The sequence below is a fragment of the Agrilus planipennis genome, unplaced genomic scaffold (genome assembly GCF_000699045.2).
Source record: "Agrilus planipennis isolate EAB-ADULT unplaced genomic scaffold, Apla_2.0 scaffold105, whole genome shotgun sequence".
In the NCBI taxonomy this organism is placed as follows: domain Eukaryota; kingdom Metazoa; phylum Arthropoda; class Insecta; order Coleoptera; family Buprestidae; genus Agrilus; species Agrilus planipennis.
Genome location: NW_020438878.1, coordinates 33,264 through 49,204, shown reverse-complemented (window position 1 = coordinate 49,204; position 15,941 = coordinate 33,264). Strand labels below are relative to the sequence as shown.

The 15,941-nt window shown below is 34.9% G+C and overlaps 1 long non-coding RNA gene across 1 annotated transcript in view; it reads left to right on the top strand.

The window, feature by feature from the left end:
* LOC112906725 overlaps positions 1–15,941 on the top strand; it is a 141,526-nt gene that overhangs the window by 124,650 nt on the left and 935 nt on the right. The window lies entirely within an intron of this gene.

Sequence of the window (15,941 nt, the reverse complement as noted above, 5' to 3'; positions counted from 1 at the left end):
TGAATGCGCACTGCTTTACAGCACAGCGACTTTCCGAGCAAAATTTGGTTTCACTCTTACGACCCTATGTAGTTTTTGCTCCTATCTATAATCTTCTTTTTATTCTCCACCGCTCCAAAGTTAATGTAAAAAACCTCATCACGTAAATAAAAACTGAATTGGTAGGTGGTTTGCCCACTAAGCTTCGGAACCCCTGACCCAAGGGTCACGAATTTGATAAGTGACACGCTTGAAATCCGAATATGAAACGCATGCAATATTTAAGAAAGCTATAAAATCTAAACATAACCAGTTTAAATGTATATGTATTTTTTCCTTCAAATCTCTCATCCGAAAACGAATCTCATGATATCAAGGAAGCCGTCGGTTTTTGTCGTTTCTCGTTGGTTTAGGTTTTCTCTATTTTCCATTTGACTACTACGCAGCAGTAACAAGCATAGGCGGAAAATAGCGACTTTAATTATTCAAACTAATTTTGTAGCTGCTGGATGAGCCTGTTGTTCGTCATTCTCGCTATTTCATAAAATTTACATTATTATTTACTAAAGTAAACCGTTTTAAACTGTAAATACTGCTGACTGGAAATGTATTCTTAATAGTCAGGTTTTGGTTGATTTTAACCCTCAACCAAAAAAGTTGCCAACTGTCTTAGTCCATGTTTTTTTGTGGTTTCCATGTATCATTTAGACAAATGCTAGTAATAATATAATACAGATTATAATATTTAATTTCTTCTTCTGCCTTCATTTCGTCCGTTTCATCTGTTTTCATTCGTTTCACTCCACAACCTCTACTCACTCATTCCCTCAATTTCTAAAAGGAATCTAAGCTAATCTAATGTTATCCTAAGCTGTAAGTTGAAGGAACTTTCCGCTTACCAGCATGGGTTGTTTGATGGAAATAAAATACATTATAGTACCTATATTGCACACCAACGGAACGGTATACGACATTCCCTCTGGGTGTGAATCAGTAAACTCCTGGGAACGACTTATTGCTCTGCCTAGAACGTACGATTTTTCTGATTTTAGGAATTTTACCAACCTATTTTGATATCTTCCCCATGTAAATTGCCACCCGATCCGATGGTAAGGCTGAAAACCACGAGGAAAATACTTCCTTATAGAGAAAAAACGCGATTTTTTACTCTTTCGTCTCTGAAATGAGAGAAAATAACGTTCATTTGGTTGGGGTGTAGTAAAAAAGCTTTTTTATAATTTTATTCAGCGGCTAGTCAAGTAGCGAGTCTAGTAACTGGCTTAAGTTTCAGCCGAGAATGAAATAAGTACATACTTTAATAGCAGCAAATACCAACCAGATGGCGGTGCACTACCTGTACTTAGATATTATATTTACTCTGTCGGTGTAAACTAGCCTGTACNATTCAGCGGCTAGTCAAGTAGCGAGTCTAGTAACTGGCTTAAGTTTCAGCCGAGAATGAAATAAGTACATACTTTAATAGCAGCAAATACCAACCAGATGGCGGTGCACTACCTGTACTTAGATATTATATTTACTCTGTCGGTGTAAACTAGCCTGTACGTTAACTTTCCACTGCTGTCATATTTTATACGTTTATCAGTGGAAATTAATCGTTGGTATTCAATAATATTTAGAAGTTTACTACAGATAATATTTTCTTGTTGTTACATTTCCTGCATTGTCCAATTAATTACAAAAAGTCATTCATACGACTAAGCTGATATCTTATCGCGTAAGTAGGTAACGTATTGCTATTTTCTACGAGAAGTAACTCCTATATTCCTTCGAAAAAATTAATAACTGTTAAAACAAGTGTAACAAATAAAATTAAGTATCAGTATTGATGTCCGTACATTTTTTTATTTGTAATTTTTACTATCTGTTGTTATGTAGGTTAAGAAAAAAGATATTGTAGCATTTAATTTCAATATCACTGCACCATTTTTTCAGTAATTCATTAGACTATCCTTGGAACTAGTTGATTAACATAAAATATCTCTCGTCATATTAATTTCATTTAAAATTATTATCTTATTTCATATTTTATGTAATAATTGATGAGAAAACGAAATAGCAACCTGAGGAATGCTCTTGTGGTATCCATATTAATAGTTCTACGCTAGCCTAGAACAACTAGTTGCTTATTTGGCACTTTTCCACCGCAGTAATCGAAACAAATGAACCGCATTTGTCATCAATAATTTCTTGTCAAAGCGTCTTGCCAAATGGGGCGTATCTAATTCTCGTTTTTCTCTGAACTGTTTTTATAATATAACTAGTTACCTTTGTTTATATATTCTGTACAAAATTAGCGTCATCATAGAACTGCGAGATGGAAAAAAGATTATTCCAGAATATTAACGAAAACGACGTTTTAACAAACGAATTCGAAATTGAAAATTAAGCACAAAGAATAATGTTATGTCCCATGTTGCCTAGTATCTTCAAACAGAGATCCACTGGGAGAAATTATATAGACTTTTTCGACTCCAAATTTAAATTCTTTTAGTATATATCTTTAAATGTGATGTTACAAGCGAATGATGAAGATACCGTGGATAGAGAAGGTTAGAAATGAGGAGGTATTAGAAAGAGTAGGAGAACAGAGGAAGAAATAGGCGAGACAGGTTGGTAGAATACCTTCTGGACACCTTAAAGACATTAAAAATAGAAAAAGGAGTTGAAGGACTAGAGGTAGATCTAGATTAGTTTATTGTTCAGAAATAGTTCAGGATGTGGGATGTTGTAGTTTTAGAGGAAATGCGAAGATTATTTCAGGATTGGAAAGAGTGGAGGTGTCAAGCCTGGGCAAATTTCAATGTTAGTATAAAACAACGGTCGCCAGTTGGTGGTCAAAAACTGAATCGCCAAAAACTTTTAAAGTTACTTAAATAAATTATTGAAAAAATACCATATTTATCTATAGATAATAAAGTATGTTTGAGCTTTGAGCCACGCCTTTATTATTTTTTGGAGGAAGGAATATGTTTTTTTCTGGACTTCGATAAAAATTTTCAAACGGACTAAAATTACTTGCCGACCCCTGGTATAGAATAATTCTGTAACTGTAAGGGATTCAAAAAAAATTCTAAGTTTCTCTCTTTTATCTGAAACAAATTTATTGGTGTGTACACAAACTTGATGTCGTCTATTGTTTCTAGTTGTACTTAAACAAAATTTCGAGTTTCAGTTACGTCTCACAATCTTGTTTGTTTGAAAATTATAAAAAACCAACTAGGCTCTCTAGGAATTATTTTTGCATAGAATACCAATCGTAGAAAAAAGTTAAAAAATCGTGCACTTCCCAATTATTATTTTTGTTATTAAATGCTTACACATTGAATGGGATTCTCCATATTTATGTAAATGTATTGAGGAATAAATATCTGTTTAACTAAAGCACATTCCTATAAAAAAAATTACAAGTTTTTTTTTAAATTTTTTCGATGTCACTGTATTTTTTACAAAAGAAGTGTTTTTTATTCATATGTCACAAAAACTCAAAATTTTCAACTTTTGCTTATAACTTATAATAAAACAAAAAACGAGAGCAAGTTTTTAAACATACCTCACATTAAATTTGTCTAAAAAAAAAAGGTCGAGAAGGTGCCATTTACTTTTTGAATCTCTTAAGGATGTTCGGGAGGTACAATCGAAGACAAGAGTACATAAAATTAGAAATTCGTGATTAATTAGGTTTTGCAGCATATCATTATGTAAATAAATACTATCTAAACTAAAAAAAAAACTACATGGTTTAGGAGAAAATTTGGAATTTGACCAAAAACTTTGAATAAAATAAGAAATAACGAATAATATGGAAAATTTTTAACTGACTTTTAGCAGTGAGTATGCCTTGATTTCAACTTCGAAACAAAAAAATATTTAGTTTCAATCTCTATTAATATTGAGCGTAAAACTTTTTAATATGTTTAAATTATAATTAAAATTGCATTTATTTCAGACAATTATAAATATTATCATTATATTATCAAGTAAAAACGAGATTTTCAGCTAACTTTTCATTTTTTCCTCGATAACCATTTAGTGAATTTGAATAACCTTCTCCAGAGTTCAAGTTACTTATTATAAAAGTTTGAAATTTTTTGTAGCTTTTTTTCTGTTAATAAAAATAAATTCAATCTGTTCGTCGGTTAACGTATCTCCATAAAACTACAATTTTTTTAAATTTCGATAACTTTTTAACGGTTTGGTAAATCGATTTGTAATTTTTACAGGAGTTTTAGAATTGAATGAGGAACGTTCTTCCAAATTTTTATTTATCTCGTAGCATTTTAACAAACCTCCCAAACATCCTTAAATTAACCGAGTTGTCCTAAACAAACATCGAAATTTGTCCACTCAATACACGAACGGTTTGAATAAAGAGCAGTTTCCGATACTTTCGTTCGTCTTTTATGATAAAAGCGCTTTTTTGCTAATAACAGTAAACCCACCCTCCTATTATAATCGAATACCTAAATGTAATTATCTGTTTATGTAAGCCTATTCAAAATTGATTTAAAGCACCACAACTTCCTTTATTCATTGAACATGCCAAAAACGCCTAGCCCTCTCTTGGCCAGTAAATAATTAATTATCTTCCCTTCGTCGTAACTTTTCCTCCAAGGTTATCATCCTTTCTATTTTAAGGGGAGGGACCTTCTTGTACGTCGTTTTATCTTTTTCATTTTCTAATATAACAAACGGAACATTAATAAATAAAAAATTTTACATTAAAATTTAGATTCGGGCTGAGGAACTTGATGATTAAAATAAACGGTTAAGTCTAAACGTTTCGTCGGCAATTGCGACTAGCAATTTCAGCGGAAACTGTGCTGACAAGGTATGCTGGGAGGACTCTGCAGCAAAACGGGGGAATATAAAGATTTGAAAGGAGTGGGTTTACAGCACCGGCACCTTGGGGTAGTAGGGGAGTAGACTATTCCTTTCCTTTCGGCAGGGTACCGGTTCGATCCCGGGTCCATCGGTTCTTGTCCAAGTTTAGAAAATATGAATCAAAACGGTACATGACCAAAGCGTTTTTTCGAGCAATAATCACATTAAATCTAGTACATATTAACAAAGAAACTAATGTGACTTAACCTAAACTAATCTAACATACTCAAAAGTTTTTGGAGTGATTTTTGTCTTGTTTTGTGGAAAAGTCCAATATTGGTCAAATCACCGAAAGAGGACTAGGGACAAAAATCACTACAAAAGGATTCTTACTAAGAATATTAAATTAGTAGTAAAGAGAGAGAAGTAAAAATATATGATGTTAATTAATAAGTAATGTGAAAAAATTAAAAGGGGTCACTGCAATTAAACCGAGCGGCATGGCCTAGAGGGTTAGTCCATTGCTTAGCATTCGAGGGACGCCGCGCCGGTTCGATTCCGGGTGCGTCTGACTTAGTCCAAGTTTTTCTGTGATTCCTTGGATCACTTACTTCTGGGGCAGTAATATTCCACAGATAATCTTCGATTCTCTTCATTTCGTCCTTCTTATTTTTTCTCATCCAAACCACAACCCACCCATTCCCACAATTCCTGAAAGGAGACTGAAGAGGGCCTTCCGTCCTACCTTCCGACGTGAGGGACTGCCTGCCTACCAGTATTAGTGGTTGGTGGGAATGAAACACCATGGAAAGTATTGTATCCCAAATTTCCACGTGGACGTTTCAATTTAAACATTAATGGAAAAATAAAATGTATCCTCTGACGAAGAAACTAGATTTCCGGATTATAACAGTGACTCATTGATGAAATGACCATGATGGATTATGGTGGCGTCAAAAGTGGTTGACGTTTCGGGATATCTTCTTCTACAAGAAGCCCCCTTGTTATTCCTGCATGGTTAACATGAAATTCCTGAAGATATCCCCTGTGATCGGAATCGAAACATCGAACAATTTTGACGCCAGCGTAATCCGTCATGATGATTTCCTCAATGAGTCATGGTTAGAATCCGAAAATCCAGTTTCTTTCTAAAAACAACCGTGAAAGAATAAATAAAATTCTATGTTTCCTCTGACATTCACAGTTCATCATAGGGTGGTCTGGCCTAAGACTGGTTGGACACGCAGCTCCACTCTTTCCCATCCTGAGCTCATCTTCGCATTTCCTTAAAACTAAAACATCCCACATCCTTAACTATTTGCGAACAGTAATCTAATCTAGGTCTACCTCTACTCCTCTTAACTCTTGTTTCTGCCTCTAATATGTCTTTGACTAGACCTTCATGCCTAGCGTCCTAGTGTCCTACCAACCCGTCTCGCCTATTTTTTATTAACTTCCATAGAGTCCCCTGTTCTCCTATTCTTTCTAATACCCCTTCATTTCTAACCTTCTCCAACTACGTTATCCTCATCATTCATACCACATTTCGAACGCTTCTAACTTTTTGTTTTTCCGCCGAACCCACCGTCCATGTTTCGCATCCGTACAGCGCCGCACTTCAAACAAACACCTTTAACAATTATTTTCAAATTTATAAATTAATCGTTCGCGAGCATAGCAGTGACTTCTTTCTATTGTGGGCGACTCGACCTTGCGCTATCCTCGGTTCTACATACCTACTACTCCTTCCGTCCTGACTTATCTGACTTCCTAGATACCTAAAATCAGCCACTTCTTCTAATCTTTCGTCTCCGATCTTTACATTCGCTCTTCCCTTAGTTTTTCTTCTCTTGCATACCAGTATTTTTATTAGTTCAGTTACGAAAAAAAAAATACAGAAGCTGTTAATTGTCTCCGTTTAGGTCCAAAGATTAACAAACAAAAGATTATTATTTGATGTGATGTACAATAGTCGACGTGACAGTCAAAGTTGCATTTATCCGTTCTTTTCAAATATTATTGATGTAAATAAAGCTGCATTTATTAGGTGATCATGGAAAACGCTCTCTATTAAACCAAGTAAGCTAAATAAAAAACAAATATTTTGACATTCTAGGATTAAATTATTGGCTATCATCGACGTTATCCGTTTTTGGAAGTTAGTTAATGAACGGGTCTGACGAGTTTTTACCATGAATGCAAAAGAAGAAAAAAATCATTCGATGTGGGAGCCAGCGATTACTTTAGATACAATAATTATACACACGCGTTATTCAAGGTCGTTTATTGGCCTTCCGATACCGTAAATCGGAAGAACGGACTTACTATATATTTTATTTTTTAATGACCGCCGTTTGTACAGGTCGTCACGAAAATTGTGCAACTCCTTTAGAGATGAAGAATATCTTAGGTTAAATATATTTACGGAATCTAAACATTGACAAAAAATATGAAAAGTTTATAAATAATTTCCTTTAATTAATATGTTGATACTTTCATTTATGATTAAAAATTAGCATAAAATATGCAATAGTATTTAGCAAAAGACCATCAATGCTTGATAATCTGAAAGAAGTAATATACCAGCAATACAAACAACAATTCGAGTTATGCATCTAATGCGAGACAAATAAGTATATAAAAATATTCTCTTCAAACAGAAAATACAGATTTAGAATGTATTTATGTTTGAAAAACCCAATATTTGGGGAAACAATCGCAACATATAATCAATAAAGCAATTGGATGAATTTCGTAATCTTTTATTGTTCATTATATGTATTATAAACTTTCTTCATCTAAACCACAAATTATTCAATAAATTATCGCCCTCCTTTCAACTCCATTCAGGTAACTCAACATTTCGAGAGAAAGTTAAATGCAAAAAGTTCAACAAACAATATACAATAAATTGGTAAAGATTTTCGCAACCAATTGGTGATCTGGTGCTGTCCTGGTTTTAAAGGCCGTCGATATCCAGCATCAGAGATGGAAGGACCTATATGAAAAAGCTCGCTAGTCCTACTAGCGAAACGTTGGGATCTTTTTAGACCAAAATCAGGACACCACCAGTTTAACAATATATGAAGTAATACAACGAAAGACCACATTAAAAGAAATATATCACAGATACTGCAGCAATTAGCCACAAGTACGCCGTGTCTTCCTCTGTATCTATGCCCTTATTCACGAATCACGCAAAAACTACTGCACAGGTTTGATACATTTTTTTTTTGTTTTATTCTTTACACGATTGGTCTTTGCTTCCAAGAAATATAATCACAATATTTTCATTTAATATCATAATGCTATTTAAGTTTTTATACACAAGTAGCTGTATGTCATTAAGAAGACGGCCGATAATCGATGTGGTGCGTATGCGCGGGAGAGAAAAGAAGTTTCTACTTCTTCTTCATCGAAATGTGGAGGAAGTTTGGAATCTCATTGGTTATGGTTTTGAGTTGCGCAGTGACAATGTTCCGCCTGTTCATTGGTTCATTGGTCTTCGTTTACGTGCTTAACATTGGAGTTATTGTTTAATAATCTTAATTAATCTCCTAATAAGCGACAGGCGTCTAGTACCAATGGCGGAAACGTTAAGAAAAAAGACAAAAGCGAAAACCCCACAAATCGTAAAATATTCGGAGAGTCCTCCCATTAACATCGAACTTAGTAGGGATACAGCAGGTAAATGGAATTAGAAAGCAGTCTAATTGATTAAAAGAAAACTGAAGTTTCCACTGACCGTGTTCTCATGTAATAATAATGGATGGGCCCTTTCGTCTAAGAGCTCGCTTGTTTGTGTCTATAAATGGAACCAATTCATTACGATCAAAACAGAGAGACTAATATAATAGAAATTTCGTTCTATTCCCAGATACCTGGATAATACTCATCGTCAAACAAACTCTTCGCGGTAAAATGCCAGAGTAATAACAGTTTTAGTTGCAGATCCACACAATATCATTGAGAAACTGTACAACTACAAACAGCGCATATTTTACTTTTCATATCATATAACAATGGCTCAAGCATCATCATAATCATGTGGTCGTCAGTCCTAAGACTGGTTGGAGACGCACCTTCACTCCTTTTTATCCTAAGCTAATCTTCGCATTTTCTTTAAACTAGGACATCCCACATTCTTAACTAATTGCGAACAATAATTTAATCTGGGTCTACCTCAACTCCTCTTAACTCCTGTTCCTGCCTCTAATATGTCTCTGACTAGATCTTCATGCCTAAAAAGGTGTCCTACCAACCTATCTCGCCTATTTTTTTATTAACTTCCATAGAGTCCTCTGTTCTCCTATTCTTTCTAATACCTCTTCATTTCTAAACTTTAAACTCTACTCACGATATTCTTATCATACGCCGGTAAAACCACATTTCGAATGCTTCTAACCTTTTCTTTTTCGCCGTGCACACCGTCCATGTTTCGCACCCGTACGGCGCCGCACTCCAAAAATACACCTTTAACAATCTTCTGGCTTCGGCGTAGCTTATTTCATCAGCTAGTGTATGAAAAACGACTGTATACCAAAGACGTGTGATCTACCCCAACGCAATTAACAACAATTAAACAAAAAAATATGTGAATTTTTGCAAAACAATTAAGTATAAAAATCAATCAAATCAATAAATCAATGTAGCCTAACCTATAATTTAATGTAACCTAACCACAGCTAACCTACACAATATATAATAAATAAACAACAACTATTATGTAACATAAAAATGAATTTTTTACACTATGAAACGGGGTAAGAAAAGCTCTACCTGAGATGGGTATACTTTTACCTGTCGTAACTTAACCAGTACTATAGTTTAAGCTTATTTACCTATTTTACCTATGTTTTCAATTTTAGGTACCTATATTTAGTAAATTTATAAAACTAAACAACTAAAAAATATAAAAAAATGGAAAGCAATTTTGAAATCTTCAAAAAATTCAATTTATTTAGGAAACCAATTTTCTTTATTGAACTTTCCGTTTCTTAATTTGAACCGCTGTATTTATATAATTTTACAAAAGAGTTAATTTACTTTGCAGTCAATGCAATAGAATTTTTTAACTCCATGTCCTGCAACACATCCAGTTTTTACATTTTTGGCACTGAATCATTTCTTTTATCGAGTTTTGGTTTGACATTGTGTGCTTGACCAATTTTTGGTAGGTTTACTTTGAAGTTCCCTTTGAAATTTAGCTGATTTAGTTTCAAAATTTTCAATTTTTCAATCGCCTACTTCTTTATTCGGGCAAATCATTTCTCTTATTGGAATTGGTTCTTATCATCATCATTATAAGGAGTATTGATTGTAATTAAAGTTTTTTTTTCAGTCTGTGCTATTTCTTGTATTTCCTTTGTTTTACACAGGTTGTAGTAAAGGTAAAATTTCCTTCAAATTAACGGATAATATGAAGCATGCTGCCTTGTTGATGCTTTGATTAGTTCGGCTAAGGGCATGCTGTTTTTATTACCTATGATTTATAAAATTCAATGATGGAATGTCTTCGCCGCTGTCATTAGTCGACATGTTAATCTCGGGATTGCTAACTGGTACGCCCGATAAGGCTAGAGCTAGACTTGCAATAATGTAACAGTCATCAAAGACATTCCTAGCTACTGACCAAATACCAGTAGCCCTAAATCCGCTTATAGTAATGGCAGCATAACTGTACACTTCTCCAAATATCCCAGCTAGATGATATTGCGTTGTGTAACGACCAATAGTTATGAAATTTGCCCATAATACGTTTTCACAGATTTAAAAATGGACACATTCAAAGACTGTAAACGATATGTCGTGTGCCCCGGTACTTGCACTTACAAAATAATGATTTCATGTTCCTTGGCCAATAAAAAAGCCCAAAATTTTTACTGTGCGTGATATGTCCATCTAATTAATTGAATGCATATAGTCAACGAACTGTCTTCTTCTTATATATGAATATTTTTGAATTTATATATCCACTGCTTGAATGTTCTGTGATACTGTCAGCTGGTGTTTCTCTGTACTGAGTTCCAGCGCTTGTCTTTTTCTTTTGAAGATGGGCTTTGGCGGTACGTGATGTCCAGCAGCACTAGCAGATCATATCGCAGTTGTGTTAATTCCACGTCCGCCACTTTTATTGTCTTTTCTGAGAAACTATATTCTAGAAGTTTTTTAGAACAAACGAAAAATTCGTTTCATCCACAAGTCTATTCCACTAGCATCAAATTTATGTTAATCACACAAGCGTTCGAGAATACCAATATTCTGCTACACGTTTTCGATTAAAACCCTTGTTGCCCCTGCTAAGTGACGTTGACTCTGGTTGTCGTAAGGAAAGGTCCGTATTCCTGGCTATAAATTGGTAATACCATTTTTTAGCCGCCATCTTCTTCTCCCGATTGAAACGATGAAGGATCGCAACATTGAAGGCTAATTTCCTAACGTCATTTGTTGTTAATCCAAACAGTTGATTACAAAACTCTATTATATGTTGCACAAAGAGTTGCTAGGCTTCGTCTCTAGGGCACCAGATAGGAACATGTTTTAGTTTTCGAGAAATTGCTATGGTTCAAATTAAGCTATTTTCCCCTTCATCGTCATCATCATAAAGTCGTCAGTCCTAAGGATGCCTGGACTTGCACCTCCACCTGTTATTTTCTACCATGCCTACCATCCTTCTCAATAGAAGAGGAAAATAATTCTCTCTCTCTTCGCGTCTTCCCTTCTCTTACCTCCTAAAATACCGCAAGTCGTCATCATCATCATACAGTGGTTAGTCCTAAGACTGGTTCGATAAGCACTCCCACTCTTCCTTATCCTAAGCTAAAACTTGAAAAAAAGTTGGGTGTTTCATTCCACTCAGCCACTAATTCTAGTGAGCGGACAGTCCCTCGCCCCAGACCACGCCTAGAGGTAGAACGGAAGAGTCTCTTCGGAGTCCTTTCAGGAATCATTGGAATGGATGAGTGATGGTTAGGGGAGAATAGAAGAGAATAAAAATTATCTATGGAATATTAGTGCCCCAACATTTGCGTAAGTGATCCAAGGAAACCACAGAACAACTTGGACCAAGGCAGACGGGCCCGGAATCGAACCAGCGTCATCCCGAATGCTCCATAAAACTAGAACATCCCACATCTTTTACTATTTGTGAACAGTAATCTAACCTAGGTCTACCTCTACCCCTGTTAACTTCTGTTTCTGCTTCTAATACGCCTCTAATTAGCTCTTCATGCCTAAGAAGGTGTTCTACCAAGCCATCTTATCTATTTCTTATTGACTCCTGTAGCTTCTCTGTTCTTTTACTCGTTCTAATACCTCGTCATTTCTAACCTCTTTTGTCCACGGTACCTATCCTTGTAACACCAGGTTTCTAACGTTTTTGATTTTTTCTTTTTTTGGGCGCCCACCGTCCACGTTTCGCAATCATAGAGAGCCTTGCTCCAGACATACATCTTTTTCGAATCTGAAAAATGGAGTGTCTGCACTTTTCTCCTTTGAATGGGATGTTTTACTACTGCCTCCAACGCACGATTTCATCCCGCAGATTACTAAAATCAACTCACAACGACAAATACGACCCTATTTCAAAATCGTCTTTTATCCTATATTCTGAATTTTTCTCATTTGTTTTTCATGACATACTTCTAATACATCTCAGCATGTACTTGATACGGTATTTTCTTTCAATTCTTCAAACTGTCTTATGATGTAAAATTTTTCATTTTCATTTTCCTGATGTTTTCGAATTTTGTGAAGAGCTGTATGTCTGTCGTCCTGTACGTACGCATATGTACGAAGAAAACATACGTATACGTGGTAGATCTTCACAGGAGGTTTATTGACTGAGAAGATTTTACGCCTGATCCACTGGCGCCAGAATACTGGCCGAACTTGTTTGTTCTCATAGTAGGAATGCTGCACAAAATGCACAAAAATACAACACACAATCAGCGTGAGTACACCGTGTCGTGGACAAACAGCAAGTGCAAAAATAAAGTGCAAACGCAAAGGCAGTGGTCAAGTTCGATTTTAAATTAATTATTTACATATACGTACGTATGATATTATATGAATCGTTAATTGACAAATGTCGCGCTCTTAATTATTATTATTATCGTGAAGTTTCTGCAAGGTATAAATTGCTCGTCGTTCTTTTTACGAAACGTGAAAGAGAAAAAGTGGTAAGAAGACGTTGTTGTTTCATCCCTTCTTCGTAAAAGGCGGACTAAATTTAAAATTTGCTTTTGTATAATTACGTGAGACGTCCATTTGTGTAATCGGACAGGATAGCAATTTGAGTCAAATGGTTCTAACTAGAATTCTGACAATTTTAATATTCCTAATGGAATCGACCGCCGCGCCGTATCCTGGGAATTACGAGCTATAAGAGGCCGAAGTGTTAGTGGTATTACAATAATCGGTTAGGAGTCCTTCAAGCAAAGAGTAAATGTGTTTATTAATTAACTATTACGACCTTAACCTACACATACACTTACACATCCAGTACCTTCTACAATACTTGATTTAATATACACAATATATGAAATAGGAAATTTATAATTACCTAATTTTCATCAAAAAGAATATTTTTGTGAGCCCTTGACTTAAACAATCAGATAATACTGCGTGGTTTCATTTAAATTGGTTTATTGTATTTGTATTTTTTTTATCTACTTTTTTATCTTTCCTTCAATAAAAAGAAGCACTTCTATTCTTGCAAACGGTTAATTTAGAAATTTGAAAAAGGTTAAAGGTGTATGTTTGGAACGTGATGCTGTACGGGTGCGAAACATGGACGGTGGGCGCGGCGGAAGAGAAATCGTTAGAAGTGTTGGAAATGTGGTGTTACAGGTGAATGATGAGGGTGCCGTGGCTAGACAGGGTTAGAAATGAAGAGATATTAGAAAGAATAGGAGAACAGAGGACTCTACAGAAGTCAATAAGAAATAGGCGAGATAGGTTGGTAGGACACCTTCTCAGCCATGAAGGTCTAGTCAGAGACATATTAGAGGCAGAAACGGGAGTTAGGAGAGGTAGAGGCAGACCTAGATTAGATTACTGTTAGCAAATAGTGAAGGATGTGTGCTGTTCTAGTTTTAGGGAAATGCGAAGATTAGCTCAGGATAGGAAAGGCTAGAGTAGGAGGACTAACGACCTTATGATGATGATGATTGTATTTGTCTGTCGAACTGGTCCACAATTGTTTGATTAGGCATTTCGACAGCATCTTCACTGGTGACTTGACTAAAGGTACAACTAAATCGTAACTAATCTGATCAAACCGCGACAATCTGGTAAGGTTTAGACTGGGAAACCCCATCAGTATCTAGCACGAAGAAAGTCCTAAAACTAGTTGTAAATCAATTTGGAACTATTCGCCATTATTGTTCAGTTAGGTTGAAAGTTTGCATTCATGTTTAATGATAGGTAGTAATATATAATAAAAAATAAAACCAGTAAAAAAAAAAAGGGGATTTTTTTGAAAATGTACTAAAAAGAAGTCACTTTAAATTCGGGAAAGCTTTTAAGAAAAACGAATTTAATTAAGGATGCAGAAGTATAGTATCTACTAACGACGAAAACAATATTATTTCATATAATTTTGATTATTTGTCAATTATTTATGTATTTGTTATTAATTTGTTCTTAATTTGCCACTGGAAAATTATTGTAAGAGACTCCAAAGCGATAAATGAGGTGTTGTTGTGTTAAATGGTCTCCAAAAATACTATTGTAAATTTAGAGTGCAATTCCTTCAACCCTCTTAAAATAATAAAATTCCTTTTCGGTGTTAAAACGTTTCCCTTTTTGTTTTAACTTTCCCGCAGTATACATTTCTTAAACTGCCTAAACTTAATATCCATATTCAAAGTTTATTATCCTATTGTTCTTGACACTTCATTTAAACCGGAGTTAAGTGCTTTATTATGTAATAAACATTAAATTTTATCAAATAAATAAATAAGTCACATCCTAACGTTGAAATTAAAAACTGTCCTGATTCTGCCTGTTTATCTTCAATTCCCCCTTTTACAATGGCGAACGAGAACCCTGTCCAAAGGATTACCGTTTATCTTTATGGTTAAAATTCGACTATGACGTGTAATGCTGTATAATCTATCTGATAGAAAAAAGTGTAAATACATTTTTTTGATTCAAAATGCTGGGAGCAGGGTGTTTTACAGTTTTAATTAAGTTAAAGTCTGCACATTCTTCATTGAAATCTGAAATGTAATAGAAATGATAAAATGAAGATTTTAGCTTAACTTTATTGTACTGGACGATTGTTTCAACACTGTGACATAAAACGGTACAGGTAAATAAATTATTATTACTTAATTATAGCATATTTTTACGCGATACCATCTAGTTACAGGTAGCTTTAAATAAAGTGGAAACGGTATTGCAAAACAGTATTGCATGAAAATAAATAAAAGTAAAACAAAAATACTGGTATAAAAAGGAAGAAAAAGTAGGACAAGAGCGAATATAAAGATAGGAGACGAAAGATTAGAAGAAGTGGCTGATTTTAGGTATCTAGGAAGTCAGGTAAGTCAGGACAGAAGGAGTAGTAAGGATGCAAAGCAGAAAATAGCGCAGGGTCGAGTCGCCCTCAATAAAAAGAAGTCACTTCTATGCGCGCGAACGATAATTCGAAAAAGATTCTTTGGAGCGCGGCGGTGTACGAGTGCGAAACATGGACGGTGGGCGCGGCGGAAAAGAAGAAGTCGGAAGTGTTCGAAATGTTGTGTTACCAGCAAATGATGAGGATACCGTGTATGGAAAAAGTTAGAAATGAAGAAGTGTTGTAAAGAATAAGAAAACAGATGACTCTAAGGAAGTCAAAATAGGCGGGATAGGTTGGTAGGAACACTCTCTCAGGGATGAAGGTTTTGTCAGAGACATATTATAGGCAGAAGGTGGAGTTAAGACAAGTAGAGGTAGACCTAGATTAGATTATTGTTTGCGAGTAGTTAAGGATGTGGGATGTTCTAGTTTTAGGGAACATCATTTATTCAATTTATCAATATAATACCTAGTAATACATAACGGTAATAATAGTAATATATGTAATATACAGTTGAGGAAAAAAAAATCGCCCCCACAGAAAATATAAGTAA